Here is a 17,038-nt window from a genome sequence, read left to right as displayed (position 1 = left end):
AGCTAATTTTCAGTTATAAAATGATTTTTCCAAATTAAATAAAAACAAAATCCCCATTATAATTTCAATTGGAACAAAGAAATTTGTTAAAAGTTTGTGAAAACTGAGCTTGATACTTCCAGAAGTATCTGCCTGATGAGGCTTCTGGGAGATACTGGGTACCATGACCTCAGTTTCCTAACAGGCTACCTGTATAAATTATTTGAGGTAGCTTTTCCTTTGTGAGTATACATGTATAAGTATGTGATTGTACCTTTGACAATATGCACACAAGCTCAAATGTGCCTCATTTTTCTATATTATTTGGTATGCTAAAAATTCTAGAAGCTTGAATACAATTTTAAGCTGATAAAATTTAATATTTTGGGACTCTGTATACATATTTGTAAGTACTCTTGGAGTTCTCTGACTGGATTTTTCCTTTGCCTCCATCACAACCTTGGCTTATACTTTTCTTCCTGCCTTATTTCAGCAGATGGTAGAGTCCTTACATAATGAATTATTGTCATTTTAATCTTTATATCCCTAATGCTTAGTACATTGCTAAAAACAACAACAACAACAACAACAACAACAACAAAAAACACTTAATAAGTAGCTGCTGCATTGCATTGCATTGAATTGAAATATTATAAGAAAGGCAGATAAACTGCATGCCCCAAAGCTCAGATAGGGCATATTACTATTCAAAATTTCTATTTTTCTTAATTTTTGAAAATAATTTAACCCAACTTCACTTTCATTGCTCTTTTTTGGGACAACTTTTTCATTTCATAAATGACATCCTATGTCATTTAGAGCAAAGATTTTGTTTGCTCTTCATTTTTTTTACCAAGGTACTAGCATAATGGGGGAGGGTAATCATGAACTTCTCTCTCCATGTGCTTTGGATAGACCTTGCTACATGAGGTAAACAGAGATGAGACAGAGAGATTGGTGAGAGTGCAGAGGAAGAAAGTTTGAGGATTACTAATACCAATCCAGTGCTACACCAACCATGTACCATATGAGGAACTGTAAAAACATGTTGACAGATTGATTTAGGTTAAATTATAAACTCCTTGAAGGCAAGGATTGCCCTTGTTCTTTATTTCTTACTCCAAATACTAATACCAAGCCCAGCACTCTCTGGGGGACCAACAAAGATTTGCTGACAGACTGACTTCTGCAGTAGCCACATATGCTGTCATCCTTCTTTTGGCAGCATGTGGATTCATCCTTTTCCTGACATGGTACAGATGTTCCTGCTATTCCAAATATCCCTATCAACAGTTTTCATGTTTCAGAGCTGCAGAAAAGTGTGTGTGTGTGTGTGTGTGTGTGTGTGTGTGTGTGTGTGTGTATGTGTATAGTAAGTGAATCATGTTTTTTGAATGTCAAGTAATTTAAGCCTCTTTATTCTACAGTGAACCTGGAATGTACCAAGAGGGTGTAGCTGAAGCACCAGAAAATGCCTCTTGTTTTAGTACTATTACTGATTTCTTCCCAAAAGTTTGATGCATTAATTTATTAGATTTGTAAATGGCTTTCTTTAGAAGAGGATGCTAGATAGAACTTTAATGAACATTCCAATAGGCCAATAAGTAATCACTTAAATTTAGGTGATATCTATGATAGTGAAGATTTAATATTAATGTTTAAAAATGTCCTCCCGTTTTCATCACCCAAATATTTGTATTGAGTAAGAGTTTGGATAAGAGCCTCCATTGTATTACAATGATTCCCTGGGAAGTGATAATCTTGAATGAACTCTGGATCAGAAGACCACAATTCTAGAACTAGCTCTATCACTGAAAGATTATAAAAAAAATTTAGACAAATGATAGAAAGTCGTTTGGTTAGAAATACACTCATCTATAAAATAAGGGTATTGGATTAGATGACCACAAAGATTCCATCCAGCTCTAATATTTTTATCTGTGGGTAGATCTATGAAGATTTCTTTATGTACAATTAGGGATTACAATATTTCCAATGGTACATATTTTTTTAAAATCTATTTGTTATTATCACTAGAATTTTGACACCAAAATTCGGTGAGTAAAATACTAACTCTATTGACTTTCCCTTTGAGATATGAAACTCTAATGCTAGCTCTTTCTGGAAAGAATCAAAATTAGGCCCTGTGAATCATCACATATTCAGACAACTATGCTTGCAGTTGGCTATTTGGGGCATAATTGTGCAAAGTACTATATGGATACCTATGCACACTTGGGAAGGGAACTTGTTTGCCAGTGACCTTTTAGAATTGAACTCTAGTTACTTTTTTCTTTTTGACAGCGATTTTTGATTTGTATGGTAAGATCAACTATTGGACCCATTAAAATTGTGGGGGGTTTTGGACAAAAAATTGGTCACAGCAATCTTCTGTGAAGTGATTTCATGGTCTAGATTGGAAATCTATGGAGAAATGAACTTGCTCTCACAGTCTTATCCTTCTATCTATGGAAGCTGAATCAGACTCCCTGGTAGTCCTGAAAAACCTCATTCATCTACTTTAATTATAGTTCAAATTAGAACATAAGCATAGCCCCTGACTGGCTTGGGTTGGGGAAAAAATGAAGAGTGGAGGAGATGTCTTTTATAGGGTAATTCAGTTGAGATATCTTAAACAAAACAAGGACAGAACGGAAGGCTCCAATCTATATATGCGCCAATGGGCTAGAGATTTTTTTTTTAATATGAAGAGGAGGCTGTATTCTTAGCAGGAAGATAATCTATTGAACTTTGAATCATTTGCTTATGATGATCCTTGGAGAAATATTAAAAAAAAAAAAAAGTTTTTTTTAGCTTTAATATAAACCAGGCTGTTCGGTACTGAAATTCATAAAAAAAAAATAACTAAAGTAAACAAAAGGGTAAAAGCAGAGAAAAATCTAGTGAGTTGCACACCAGAAGACAAAGACAGGGCAAAATGATGGATAATACCTTCATCTCATGCTACACTGACCTCTAGTGGTCATGGTGGAGGGGTGTCATAGATATAAATAGACAAGAAACCACACTTAACTGGATTAAAATTGGAGTAGAGGGAGGTGATAGGCTCTCTGAAATGTTTCTATTGTCAATCAGTCAGCCTATTAAAATGGGCCCACAATCCTGGTCAGGGAGTCGGAATAGCAGAGATCCAGTAGTTAGGAAGAAAATACAAAGGATTGGGAAGCTGGAGAGCAAGTATTTTGGCAACAGGTTTGCTGTTAGTAACTCTGGAGATTGAATAGAAATACAGAGATTGCTCATTGAGAATTTTTTCCTTCTGGGAAGCAAAAGTATTGGATTGTTGGGTTGAATTTAGAGCACAGGTAACTGGTATATATTTCCTTCATCTCTCTGATCTCTCCTTAAATTTTTTCCACCCTCCATTCTACTCTCTTTTTCTTCCTTCTCTCTTCCTCTTTTTCTTCCTACCTCGATATTTCCCTTTCCCTTCCTTCATTTCTCCCTCCCTTGTTTCCTTCTTTCCTTCCTCCTTCTATTTCCTTCTTTTTTTTTTTTTTTTTAAAACATTGATTTGAGGCAGTTGAAATGGGAGCACCATGGTTACCGCAGTAGTGTTAGGAGTATGTGGGAGCCATCTAGTACAAGCTCATAGGGGCTGATTATTAAATATTTAGTGTGAGTAAAATGTACCTTAGAAATTAGGAAATGCTGCATATTAAGATTTGATTATTGATCTATTCATTGTCTAGACTTGAGAATGAATAAAAAATGTGAAATATTATTAAATTTTAAAAAGTTTTTGTGTATACCTTCTTTTGAAACCCACTTACTAAAGGAGTAAATGTCTATTCGTTTAAAATTTCAAACTCAATTTAAATATGAAAATCAAGCCCTATGCAGAATATTTTTTCCTTTAGAAAACAAATGCAGAGGAAAGCCAAAAACTGAATTGATAAAATAGCAAAATCCATAAATTGTCATTTGCCTCTTTAATGGAGTAGCTATAACACCTTCATTTCCACCTGTGGCTCCTTTTAATTCTTTGGGGAAGCCATTATAGGCTTGCCTTTCTGTTGCTCTCACTCTCTGTATGCACTTTGTTTCTAGATATCGGGCTTTCCACAACTGTAGTACAAGAGAGAAAAGCCTTGACTTTGATTCAGAAGAGCTGATTTCCAAACTCTCTCTTCTACTGACTAAGCTATAAGACCCTGGGCAAGGCCTCTGGGATTCAATTTCATCTTTTGTAAAATTCAAGGTCCTTTCCCATTTCTAAATCTATGATTCTATTAACTTTGTCCCTAGACATTTAATCAAACTAGCATCAGCTTGGTTTGTGTTGTTAGGAACTAAGTCTTGGAGATGTCAAACAACCCCATGTGTTCCACAGAGAGTTTGCTGCAGTGATTTTGTGGGTCTAGTCTTGCTATGATATTTATGAATTTTGGTAAGTTTTCCTGATCACTTTATTAATTTGCAGTTTATTGACAGGATAAACAGGACCCATGCCCCAAGATGATAGAATCAAAGACTGGTGAAAAGAAAAGAAAGGAAGAGAAGCCTGCATTGCTTTTCCATGTTTAAATTAATGAGATTATCACACATAAGATAAGATGTGACCAATCTTTGAATTACACTGAGATCTTCAGCAGCTCCCTTTTTCCCCCAGTTGCTATGAAGTGTACTCTCAGTCTGCAGCCTTTTGATTGGCTAATGGTGAAGCCAACAGAATAATTGACAACTCAGCCAAAACATCAGGGATAAAATGTGTTTTGTCAAAGAGCTAAAGCCCATGTGTTGAGAAAATGCATTTTTTCACTCTGATCCGTTCTGTCAACAAAATACTTTTCATCAGAAACATCAAAGCCATTCCATCTGCAAATTTCATTTTTTGAATCCCTTAATCTATTCTGTTGACAAAAATTTCTGTCAACTGCCTCGAACCATTGTATTAACAAATTTCATTTTGTCAATCATGATTTAGCCTTTTGGCAAACACATTTTTAAAAATACTCCATTCCTTCCTACAGGAAGAATACCTAACAACCAGTGCTTCAATCTTAATTTTTGAATAAGTGAAAAGAGAAAGTAAAAGTTGTGTCATGACTGCTCATTTAACACATCTATCTAGTTCTGGGTGAATTTAAAATAAACCCAGTCAAAATCTTTCCTGAACAATGCAAACCAGGAAAAGGTTAAGGACTTCATAATGATTTTCTCTTAATAGTCTTCTTTCTGTATTTTATCTATTAATCTCATCTCATCCAACTCACATGGACATGTGACTGAGAAGCTTTATTATGGTTGGCTCTGGATTGTTTTCACGGGATTCTGTTGTAATAGCACTGATCAGGATGCTCTCTCATTTGAAGTTCATTTGAATGTCATGAAGCTTCTTTCAACACCTTAGCATCCATAAGTAATTAGTAACTAACACCCTTGTTGATAAACACCTCACCTCAAATCTCCAGAGATGCTGGAAAACATGGGAAATGATTTCAAGATTTGTTATCTGCTTGACTTTACCTCCTGAATTCACAGGTTGGACTTCATTTTGTGTGTTGGAGAGGGGGAAGGAAGAAGTTTGGAATAAGCCACTGGATTTCATGTTAGGTTTCACCCTTCTAAATTGGTTTGCTTTCTCTAGAAGCACAAAGCATGAATAGCTTAAAATGGAAGAGGAAAAAGTGGTAGAATGGGACACAGATCTACATCTAATATATCTAGAACTTGTGTCTCTCATCCCCTTTGAATTATAATTATATATCTATAATTATCTACATGCAAATATGCATGTGACTATGTGTCATCTATTTACATATGCATATCTATCTATAGCTATAGATATGTCTCTAGCAATATCTATATCTATGTCTGTAGAAAAGCTAACTCTCTCTCTCTGTTACCAACCTTTATCCAGAGCTATAACTGAAAATTTTGTGACCTGGAGCAAACCCTAAATATATCAAACTTTTCATTATCTCCATAGCCACAGAGCTCTATCCTTCCCCACATGACAACTGATGTGCTGCTAATAGTATCCTTCCAAGAGTTTAGCCCTATAGTCTGTCAGCAATCAAGAGAAAAGTGATTTAATACACAGTTAGAGGGGAAACAAATCAATTATGGAAAATAACTAGCAAACAGATTTTTCTCTCATATATTCTTATTTGTGGCATTGTTATGAGATTAAGGACCTTGGGAAGAATATAGCTGCCATACTTGGTCTTGGGTTCTGCATATTTTATTGAGTTTAATTGGTCCTTTCTCAGGACATTATCTCAGTAGCTTCTTGCTCAGAGACACAGAATCAGCCTTGTTGCTATTGTTACAGAAGAACAGGAATTCACACCTCTATCAACTTACAGTTTTGCACTGACTTGACCCAGTGCCTGAAAACTCCTGTATCAGATTGATTCATTTAGATTAACCACTGTTATGAAAATGTTACTTGGGCAGAATAATATCTTGACCAATTAAACATTCACATGGGTTCTTGTGTAAACCCTCTAGGATAAAAAAAGAGCATTGTTTCAAAGTACAGAACAAATAAGTATAGGAGAGGAACTAGAAAGACACAGCATCCTAGTTTTAGAACTTAAAGGAACCTTAGAAGCAGCTATTTCAATAATAGGGAAAAGAAGCAGAGTTGATGCTAATTAATGTAGGGAATTCCTGAATGAGGGAACCCTCTCTGCCTAGGCAGGTCAGCAACTTCATTGTCTTAGAGTTGCCTAGACTTGTAGTGGTATCAAACTCAATTAGAAATTAGGACTACTAACTTCCACATGGGGATTCCTGACTACATTGACTTAGAAAACCAAATAATACCATAATTTATGTTCTATTATACTTTTATTTGCCAAAGATTTCCTAGTTATATTTTAATCTTGTTCAGGATGAATTATTTTAGTGGCTGCAATGTGACTCGAGGGTTCATGTGTGTTTGCCACTTCTGGCCCAGAGCATTAGACATTAGATGATTTGCCTAGGATCACAGAAAGTATGTGACAGAAAAAGAGCTTGTTCTTCCAGCCTTCTTGGTAGATAGCACTCCATCTCCTACTTGATGCCTTTTGTTTTCATAACAATAATAATAGACTTTTATATATTACTTTAAAACCTGCAAATTTCTTCACATATATCACACTATTTGAACCTCACAATACCCCCGTGAGTTAGATATTTTAGGTTTTATTACCTCTTTTTGGCTGATGAGGAAATTGAGTCCCAGGAAAGAGACTTACAAGAGATCACATAGAATCAGAGAGAGAATTTGAAACCAGGTCCTCCCACTCCAGAGCTAGCTTTTTTTAAAATTGTACCATAGTAGGGGTGCTAGCTTAGGAAATTATGACTAATTGTGGACAGAGGTGACCTTGATAAAGTATCATCTTAAAGTCTCTCTGCATCATGCTCTAAGAACATTTAGAATAGTGAGTAAAAAAAGCAACCATTTCACCTAAACTTTTCATTTTGGCAAATGAACCTAAATCAGCCAACACTTTGAAAAAATCATATGCCTGTTTTTCTTTTTCACCACCCCCACCTCACTATGCTGTTCTGGTAGAGGCAGACTCTTGGCTTGTTTCTCATTTCTGCTGATACACAGCCATATTTCCAAAGAATATATTTTTTATCAGAGCAATGGCACCCATCAGAAGTTAAATGATCTGGCATGTTGCCCCCTTGCATTTGAAAACAACAACAACAACAACAACATAGTTTAAGTTTTGCCTTTGGAGTTTTGCACTTGATAGTGGTCAAGACTTCTCACCTTACTCCATCTCAAACATATTACCCCAAGAAACTGATGCTTCTTCTGTTATTTAGGGCGGATGAGTTTTGTTAAGTGTATTGTGCATTTGGCAGATTCATCTAAGAAAAATGATGTCATATGGGTTGATTGACACTCATCAAAATTTGTTTCTTGTCAAATATCATGATGCCTGATGAAAGAATCAGTCTTGGCTCATGTCAGTCAATCTGGGGAAATTTGGTGAGCTCCAAATGATGCTGAAAAAATGAAGAGTTTCTTAGGGCATGGGTTCTATTAGCTGATACACAGATTGTACATGCATGTGAAATATGGGTGATCCTTCTTCTCCAGATGGACTTGAACTTATAATGCTCAAGGTTGAATTGGTTGTAACTATTCTGTATAATGTGAAGGCTTCTATGAAAGCCAAAATATGTCTCCCATGAATGTTTGAAAGTTCATAATTAACTATTCATTTTTGCCTTAATTTGCATCCTTTCTCTTTGGCTAAGTGCAAATTATAGATTACCTTTATATCATACTTTGGGAAGAGCAACCTGTTCAATCTCTATCTCTGGTACCTTAGTATGGATTACCTGAGTATGAAGTGGTAATATGTCATCTAAATGGCATTATGCAGAAGGTAGCAGGAGATAGAGCTAAAATGCAGAGAAAAGAAAGTTGATAGAGATTTGGAGAGTCATCCATCTGAAGGTATCAGAGTGGATATGTTATAAAGAGATTTAATAAAGAGGTGAAAGAATGGAAAGCCAACATTTGAAGGGGAAAGGATATGTCCATTGGAATGGGCATAGATTTAAAAATTGGCAAAAAAGTAAATCAATGGAAATGAAGGAGTGGTGGGTAGGGAGAATATAGAAGAATAAAGAAATTGAAGGAGGAGAAAGTTTAAAGAACATTGAGATGGCCAACAGTGTCAAAGACTACAGAACATGAAAATTGGAGGAAAAAACATTTTTTTCTTTTTTTAATTTCATACTTTATTTTTTAAATTAATTTATAATTATAACTTTTTTTGACAGTACATATGCATGGGTAATTTTTTTACAACATTATCCCTTGCACTCACTTCTGTTCCGAATTTTCCCCTCTTTCTCTCCATCCCCTCCCCTAGATGGCAGGCAGTCCCATACATGTTAAATATGTTATCGATATATATGTATTATATCTATAGATATCTATAGATATATAGATATAGATACAATATATGTGTGTAGAACCAAATTTCTTGTTGCACAGGAAAAATTGGATTCAGAAGGTAAAAATAACCTGGGGAGGAAAACAAAAGTGCAAACAGTTTACACTCATTTCCCAGTGTTCCTTCTCTGGGTGTAGCTAATTCTGTCCATCACTGATCAATTGGATCTGAATTAGATCTTCTCTTTGTTGAAGATATCCACTTCCATCAGAATACATCCTCATACAGTATTGTTGTTGAAGGTGTATAATGATCTCCTGATTCTGCTCATTTCACTTAGCATCAGTTGATGTAAGTCTCTTCAGGCCTCTCTGTATTCATCCTGCTGGTCATTTCTTACAGAACAATAATATTCCATAACATTCATATACCATAATTTACCCAACCATTCTCCAATTGATGGACATCCATTCAACTTCCAGTTTCTAGCCACTACAAAAAGAGTTGCCACAAACATTTTGGCACATACAGGTCCCTTTCCCTTCTTTAGTATTTCCTTGGGATATAAGCCCACTTATATCCACTTATATCCACTGTTGGATCAAAGGGTATGCACAGTTTGATAACTTTTGGGGCATAATTCCAGATTGCTCTCCAGAATGGTTGGATTTTTTCACTACGATGCATCAGTGTCCCAGTTTTCCCACATCCCCTCCAACACTCATCATTATCTGTTCCTGTAATCTTAGCCAATCTGACAGGTGTGTAGTGGTATCTGGGAGTTGTCTTAATTTGCATTTCTCTGATCAATAGTGATTTGGGAAAAAAACCATTAAGGATTATTGGCAACCTTTGCTTTTGTAGACAGATAAATCAATCTCTAGTACATTTATTTTCTTTTGGTATATAGATTGTTACATATCTAGAAAGGAACAGCTTAGTGATGTCTGATTTCTTATCCCTTATTATTTTGACTTCTTCTATCTATATTTATATGGTATCATGGAGGCATATTAAGTCTTATAAGGTGTCCACAAAAAGTGAGACCATGTTAGTTCTAACAGGTATATTTATGTTTTCTCAACGAAAGTCAAATTCATAATCTTACTTTTATTTTCTGAATCACAAGAGGTGAGGATAAGGATGGAGATGGTAAAACAAAGATGGAGACTCTATATTTATCATATCCCAAAATATAGGTTTTAAGTACATAATTATCTCTTTATGGCTTTGGAAAGACAAATAAAATTTGTGACAGGACACCAAGATCTTTCCCAATTAGAATATAATAGTTTATGCTTCTTCCTTTTCTCAAACCTGATAGCTTTATCCTCTTCTACCAACTCCACATAATGATCTACAACTGGTGAAAAAGCAATGTTATGTGAGCCCCAGTCTTTGGGCCCCAATTTACTTTGAGTTCAGTCCTATTCCATCAGTGTGAGTCAAGCTCAGGCCCTGTAAGTGTTAAACCTTAGACAGAGACCCACAGCATGTGGGACTCTTCTTGCAGAGATTAAGCCAATTGAAGATGATTAATCGACATGACTATTTAATTTGCTTATGGTGAATTTTAGTCTTTGCAAAAAAGCAAGGAGAACCCCTGAGTCCTGGAAGGATTTTATTGCTGGAATTAGTTCTCTGCCCCCTCTTTTTGGCCTCAATCTTTTCTGCACATTAATATAGCTTATTTGGTTCCTGTGGAGTTGACCAGGAGAGCCATCAAGTGAATTTTCTTTCACTGTGGTGCTGGAATGAGATAATGCCAATGAGAACTGGCTGATTATCTTAAAAGGACTTGAAGAATGTGTCTGACTCCATTAATATTTTCTAATTCATGCCAGCTTACACTTTGATTCTTGTCTTTCCCCCCTGCCCTAGCATTTAACTCTTCCATGATCAGAAGCCATTGGTTCCATCTCTGTTTCTCTTTCTCTGTAAGCCCCTTGGGGCACTCAGAAATGCAGTCTGGCTATTGGGGATAAGAGGAGGAAGTTGGGAGGGAATCTTCAATTATTTCTGAGAAAGCTTCAGCTTCGACTTCTCCAATAGCATGTCCCAAGGATCTAAAAGACGGATTTGTTGATCTGGAATCAGTGCATCAGGGTCAAACAGATACCTCTCATTGAGATGTTGTTAAAGGGTTGGAGTCTTGATCCTCCTAACTGAGTGAGATTAAAGCAGAGTAAAAGAAGATGTTGAAGTGAAGTGATGGCAGGCACTGTATATTTTCAGAAGCATTAATCTTTCCCAAAGCCCTTGCTTACAGAGGCTTCACTCTCTGTATCCTGCCACCTGGCTCTTGTGGTGCTTTTAAGTGCAGTGGAAAGAACACTGGACTTGGGGTTAGGAGAAGATTCAAGATTTAGTTCTGTCACCTACTAACTGTGTGATCCTGGTCCTCAGATCTTTATCTATAGAATGAGTAGATGGGTATGAATTTGCCCCCTCTTAATGATAAATCTTTTATGATCCTGGGTAGCTTCTTTCATCTCTGAACTCCCTCAGTTACCCAATTTGTATAATATGGATATTCTTCCATAGGATTCCTGCTTATTGCATTGGATGATTGTGAGGATTAAAATACATTATGGAAAGCAAGGTGCAGAGAGAAAGAGGGCTGGATTTATAGCCATAGGACCTATGTTCAAACCTTTGTTACTTGTTATCTGTATGACAGTGGGAAAGCTCGTAGTTTCTTTGGGTCCAACTTCTCCATTTGTAAAATGAAGGGGTTGGACTAGAAGTGGTATGCAGGTATGATGGATAGGAATAGGAATTGGGGTTAGACAGAACACAATTCAAATTCTGTCTTATAAACTTATTGTCTTGGTAACCTCAGCCAATTAATTTAACCTCTCTTCAATGAGGTTAAACCTCATTTAATCTTTTATGAGGTAACTTCATAAACCTCTCAGTTTCCTCATCTGTAAAATGGGAAAGGGAGGAAGATTCATTAATCTCAAAGATCCACTCAAACTCTACCTCTGTAATCTATATAAAGGCCTGGCTCCCTCATTTACTAGCTGTGATCAAGCCACCTTCTGTTTCTTTGTATCCATTTGACCATCTGTAAAATGGAAACAATAATATGAGTATCATAAAATCATTATGAGAATCAAATGATATAATGATGCCTGTCAAGTGTTATGAATGCCTTAAAATATTATGACTATATATCACATTAAAATCTTGTGCATTAGTAAAGAGTTTTGCACAGTGCCTGGCACTAGTAGTTGCTATATAAAGCTTTTTCCCCTTTCTTTTCCCTTCCCCCTGATATGTTATTATTTCCTTTGTATTGTGGAAGTGTTTATGTTTGTTAATCTTGTTTCTTTAAATGGAGTATGACCCTTTAAGGTCAAGGGCCATTCCTCCTCTTTGCTTGAATGCCTTGCAACACTGATCAGGATGTTGAGCATGTGATAGAGTGTTCAATAAAGTCATTGAGTAAAGGAATGAATAGGAAATAAAAACAGATCAAAGAGTAGAACCAACATGGGAAGCTGTTTATATGCTGTGATATTTTAGGATACAAAGAGACTTCTTATTCTTTTGTATTTACTATGTTAACTCATCACCATCTCCTGGAATTTTGGCTATCTTTTTTGATATCTATGTATCTTTTAGAAGATGGCCAATTCTGTTTCTAACCATACCACATTTTCTTCTTCCAAACTTTAAAAAGAAATTCTTTTCACTAAACTTTCTTTGAATTAATTCCTCTTCTTATTCCACAGCTTTGACTGTGTTTCCTATTTGTTCTCAGCATATAAACTTTGAGGGATTGGGTTCTTCCCCTGTATTCCTATAAAGACAGCTGGCCCTTGCTTTATCGCTCATTTAATGAGCTTGCACACAGAGATGTAGGTCTGTGCACTCTTGTCTAATTGCAGTCCAACAAAACTTTATGTAATTGTGTGGATCCCAAAGATGCTGGAATGAGATAGAGAGAGTGACCCTGACTCAGGGAATGATAGCAAAGGAGATGGAGACTCCTCTTTGCCTTCTCTTTCTCTTAAAAGCAACTCTCTGTTGGATTTCTGGTTTAATTGTTATCTTGTTAGAAATGATAAAACTAGACCCCTGGATGCAGGAGAAGGTCCAACCTTTTGGAATATGCCATGGCTGGTCCTTCTGTGTGACCTTTTCCACTTGCTCTCTGTTTTTATCTTGCTCACTTTTTATTTTTACAATGCTTGTCACACAATAATGTTTAATAAATATTTGTTTAATTGACTGATTGAAATGATATCAGGATAGGGCACAAATAGGATTTAAGCCATAGATTTGATAGATAATTTTATTCAAATTATATTGGAAAATAGACTGTTACATACATACATACATACACACACACACACACACACACACACACACACACATATATATATATATATATATATATATATATATATATATATATATATATATATATATATATATATATATACATAAACAGATGTTTATAGATATAAAGAGAGATAGAGAGCTAAATAAATCACAGGAGACAATGGTGTTATCAAAAGAACTAGCTGAGATTAGTTGGACCTATGTTCAAATCCAGCTTCAGATACTAACTAACTCTATGGTCATGGAAAAATCAATGTCCCTGAGCCTCAATTTTCTTTTTTCTAAAATAGAGATTATAACATTTGTACAACTCACTTCACAGAAGTGTTTTGAACAAAACTTTTTGTAAATTTTAGTGTCCATAAAATCAGATTTAGAGCTGGAATGGATTTGGAGGTCCTAAAATCCAACCTTCTCATTTTATAGATGAGGAAACTGAGGCCAAGAAAATTGCCCAGAGTCATACAGGTAATGGGAAGCATCGAAATCAAGATTCAAACCCCGTTCATACTGACTCCAATGTGAATTATTGTTATTATTATCAGTCCATGTATTTATTTTGGTTATGCCTTGAGTTTTTGTGCCTTCTTTGATTTCGGCATCCTTTCCTGTTATACCTTAAGACATAGTCTTACAAGTTTCTATGGTCAAAAATGTTTATCTATTGGCAAACATTGTAGTGATGAACTTTTTCTCGCTTAGCTTTTTTCTAGAAAACAGACATACAATCTGTCTCCAGGTCAATATCTGAAGATCTTCCAACTTAGGAGCCATCAGAGCTTAGGTTCCATTGGAATAGTATTTGAGAATCCAAGGTCAACTCCATACTACTATGAGGTATTTAAGTAAGACTTTTATGGTGTTACTACTACTACTACTACTGTTACTACTATTACTATTATTACTACTACTTTTATTGTGACTACTTCACTTGTTTTTTTTTTCTTCTATTACTACTAATCCACTTATTTTTCTTCTTCTTCTATTACTAGTACTAGTCCACTGCTGCTGCTGCTGCTCCTCCTCCTCCTCCTCTTCCTCCTCTTCTTCCTCCTCCTCCTCCTCCTTCTTCTTCCTCCTCTCCTCCTCCTCCTCCTCCTCCTCCTCCTCCTCCTCTTCTTCCTCTTCCTTCTTCTTCTTCTTCTTCTTCTTCTTCTTCTTCTTCTTCTTCTTCTTCTTCTTCTTCTTCTTCTTCTTCTTCTTCTTCTTCTTCTTCTTCTTCTTCTCCTTCTTCTTCTCCTTTTCCTTCTTCTTGTTTTCCTTCTCCTTCTTCTTGTTCTTCATCTACTACTACTACATTACTACTACTATTGATATGGTTCTTTAAGTTTGTAAACCTTTGTATATGTTAATTATTTTGAGATTTATATAAAACATAAAAATGTCTGTCTGTAATTTCACTAATGTGAAGAATTTCCTGGTGTGAAAAATTTATTCACAGATGCAGAGCAACAGTTCTTGTTATTTTCTTGTAATCTTAGAGAATTGAATGGGACACTGAAAGATTTAATTACTGACCTCTTTACACAATTAGCATGTGTCAGAGGCAATAATAGAACCCACATCTTTAATGAATTCAATGCTGATCCTCTCATGCTATACTGCCTTTGACAATAATAATAATAATAATAATAGTATATATATATACACATATAAAAAGGGCTTGTATTGTAAAATAAACATATATGCTTATATATGCATACACACATATATAATATGCATTTTAAAATCTAATATCAATTCAGCCTTCAGTGTAGCAAAGCAATTCTATTATACTTCCCTAAATTATTCACTATGACACTCAATACAGAGGCTTTTCCAAACCTTTTCATCCCTGCTCAGACCTCTCATCTTTTCACCCAAGAACCTTACCTTATATTTCAGTGAAAAATTTAAGGCCATTCACCAAGAGCTCCTTCTTCTCTGTTTCTCATTTTACATCACTCAGATCTTCCCTGCCCCCTCACTATCTCCTTCTTCACTTCTGTCTCAGGCTAACCCTTCTGTATATACACATACTTAATCTCAGTCCTTCCCATCTCCTCTAGCAGATTACATCCTTTATCATCTTCACTTTTTTCATTAAACTTCAAACTCTCCTTGTCCACTTTCTGCTTCCCTGCTCCCTATGAAAACAACTATGTCTCACCTGTCCTTAAAAAATACCACTCACTTAAACCCATTTATCTCCTCTAGTTATGGTTTATATCTCTCTATTTTGTGGCTAAATTCCTTGAAAAAGCCATCTACAATGGATGTCTTCATATCTTCTCACTTCCTTCTAAAATAGCTTTATTTTGGCTTTTGTCCTCATCATTCCACTGAAATGGATCTCTCTAAAGCTACTAGTGATCTCATAATTGTTAAATATAATTGTTGTTCCTCACTGTTCAGCTTTCTTGACCTCTCTGCAACCTTTGACATGTTTATTACCCTGTTCTGTTTGATAGTGTCTTTTCTTTAAGTTTCTGTGATGCTATTTTATCTTATGGAAACTCAGTCTTCTTTGCTAAATCACCATCCAGGTCATACTCACTTATCCTAGAATCCCCCAAGGCTGTTTCTCTTGTCTTTTCCCTCTATAACATTTCAGTCAGGGATCTTATTAGTTCTTATGGATTCAATGATGATTGAATCCATATCCAATCTCTATGAAGATGGTTCATGGATCTCTTTATCCAGCCCTTACCTCTCTCACCAACTTCATTTCTCAACTTCATCTGCCTATTAAAAATCTCAAATTTCTTGTCCTGATATCTTAAAATCAAAAGTTCAAAACTGAACTCATTATCTTTCCCCTAAAATTATTCCATCTTTTTCAACTTTCCTATTACTATTGAGGGAAATACCATCTTTTTAGTTTCCCAGGCTCCCAACTAGTTGTCAACATTGAATCCTCATTCAAACTCTACTCCCTATAAATAATCTGTTGTTAAATCCTGTTGCTTCTATTGTTGTGACATCTCTCCTACACATCTTCTTTCCCTTGACTTAATTGACACCTTGATATAGATTCTCATCATTTCATACCTGAAATACTTCAATAGTCTTCTGCTTATTTTCCCTATTTCAAGAGTATCTCAAGTTCAGTCAATTCTGAACTCAGATCAGTTAGTCAATAAGCATATATTAGCTGTCTTTTCTGTGCAAGGCATTACGTATTGGGAATATAAAAACATGTAAGAGAAAGACAATTACTATCCTCAGGGAACTTATAGTCTAATGATGGAAGACAATATGTAAAAGGAAACCAAAAAGTAGAGGGGGGTTGGGAAGAAGATATTTGGAATAGGAGCAGAATGGAGAAGTCCAAACTAATTGATGGAAGGAAGACATAGTTAGCTTGTAATCAGCTAAAATGGAGGCTCTAGGAGAGCTCTATGCTGTCCCATTAGAGAAAGGGAAAAAAGTGATCTTCATAAAGTCCAGTTCTGACCAGTTCTATCAACTTCAGTAGCTTTTCCTTTAAGATCAAATATAAAATTAAAATTTTAAAATTTTAAATTTTTTTTAAATTTAAAATTTAAGATTTCCTTTAAGATCAAATATAAAATCCTTTATTTGAATTTTCAGGTTCTTCACAAGTCTGGTCCTTCCCTGCTTATTTTCCATCTTCTTATACTTATATTCATTTCCAGGTATTTCTTAATCCAGCCATATTGGCCTCCTTGCTGTTCTTCACAGACATATAGATACTTTCTCTCTCAACACGATGCATTTTCATTAGCTAAAGCCCATGCTTAGAATGTTCTTTCTCCTCATTTTTGCTTCCTGGTTTCCTTGACTTTTGTCAAGATTATTCAAATTCTACCTTTTGAAAAAAA

The 17,038-nt window shown here is 35.5% G+C and overlaps 1 long non-coding RNA gene across 1 annotated transcript in view; it reads left to right on the top strand.

Annotated features, from left to right (window-relative positions):
- Positions 1-17,038, top strand: part of LOC141557559 (uncharacterized) — a 158,061-nt gene that overhangs the window by 121,457 nt on the left and 19,566 nt on the right. Inside the window, exon 2 of the long non-coding RNA XR_012486827.1 lies at positions 13,917-14,051. This is a non-coding gene — a long non-coding RNA (uncharacterized LOC141557559). The remainder of the gene's footprint in view (positions 1-13,916; positions 14,052-17,038) is intronic.

This window comes from Sminthopsis crassicaudata, chromosome 2 (assembly GCF_048593235.1).
Source record: "Sminthopsis crassicaudata isolate SCR6 chromosome 2, ASM4859323v1, whole genome shotgun sequence".
Classification (NCBI taxonomy): Eukaryota; Metazoa; Chordata; class Mammalia; order Dasyuromorphia; family Dasyuridae; genus Sminthopsis; species Sminthopsis crassicaudata.
This window is presented reverse-complemented; position numbering and strand designations above follow the sequence as displayed.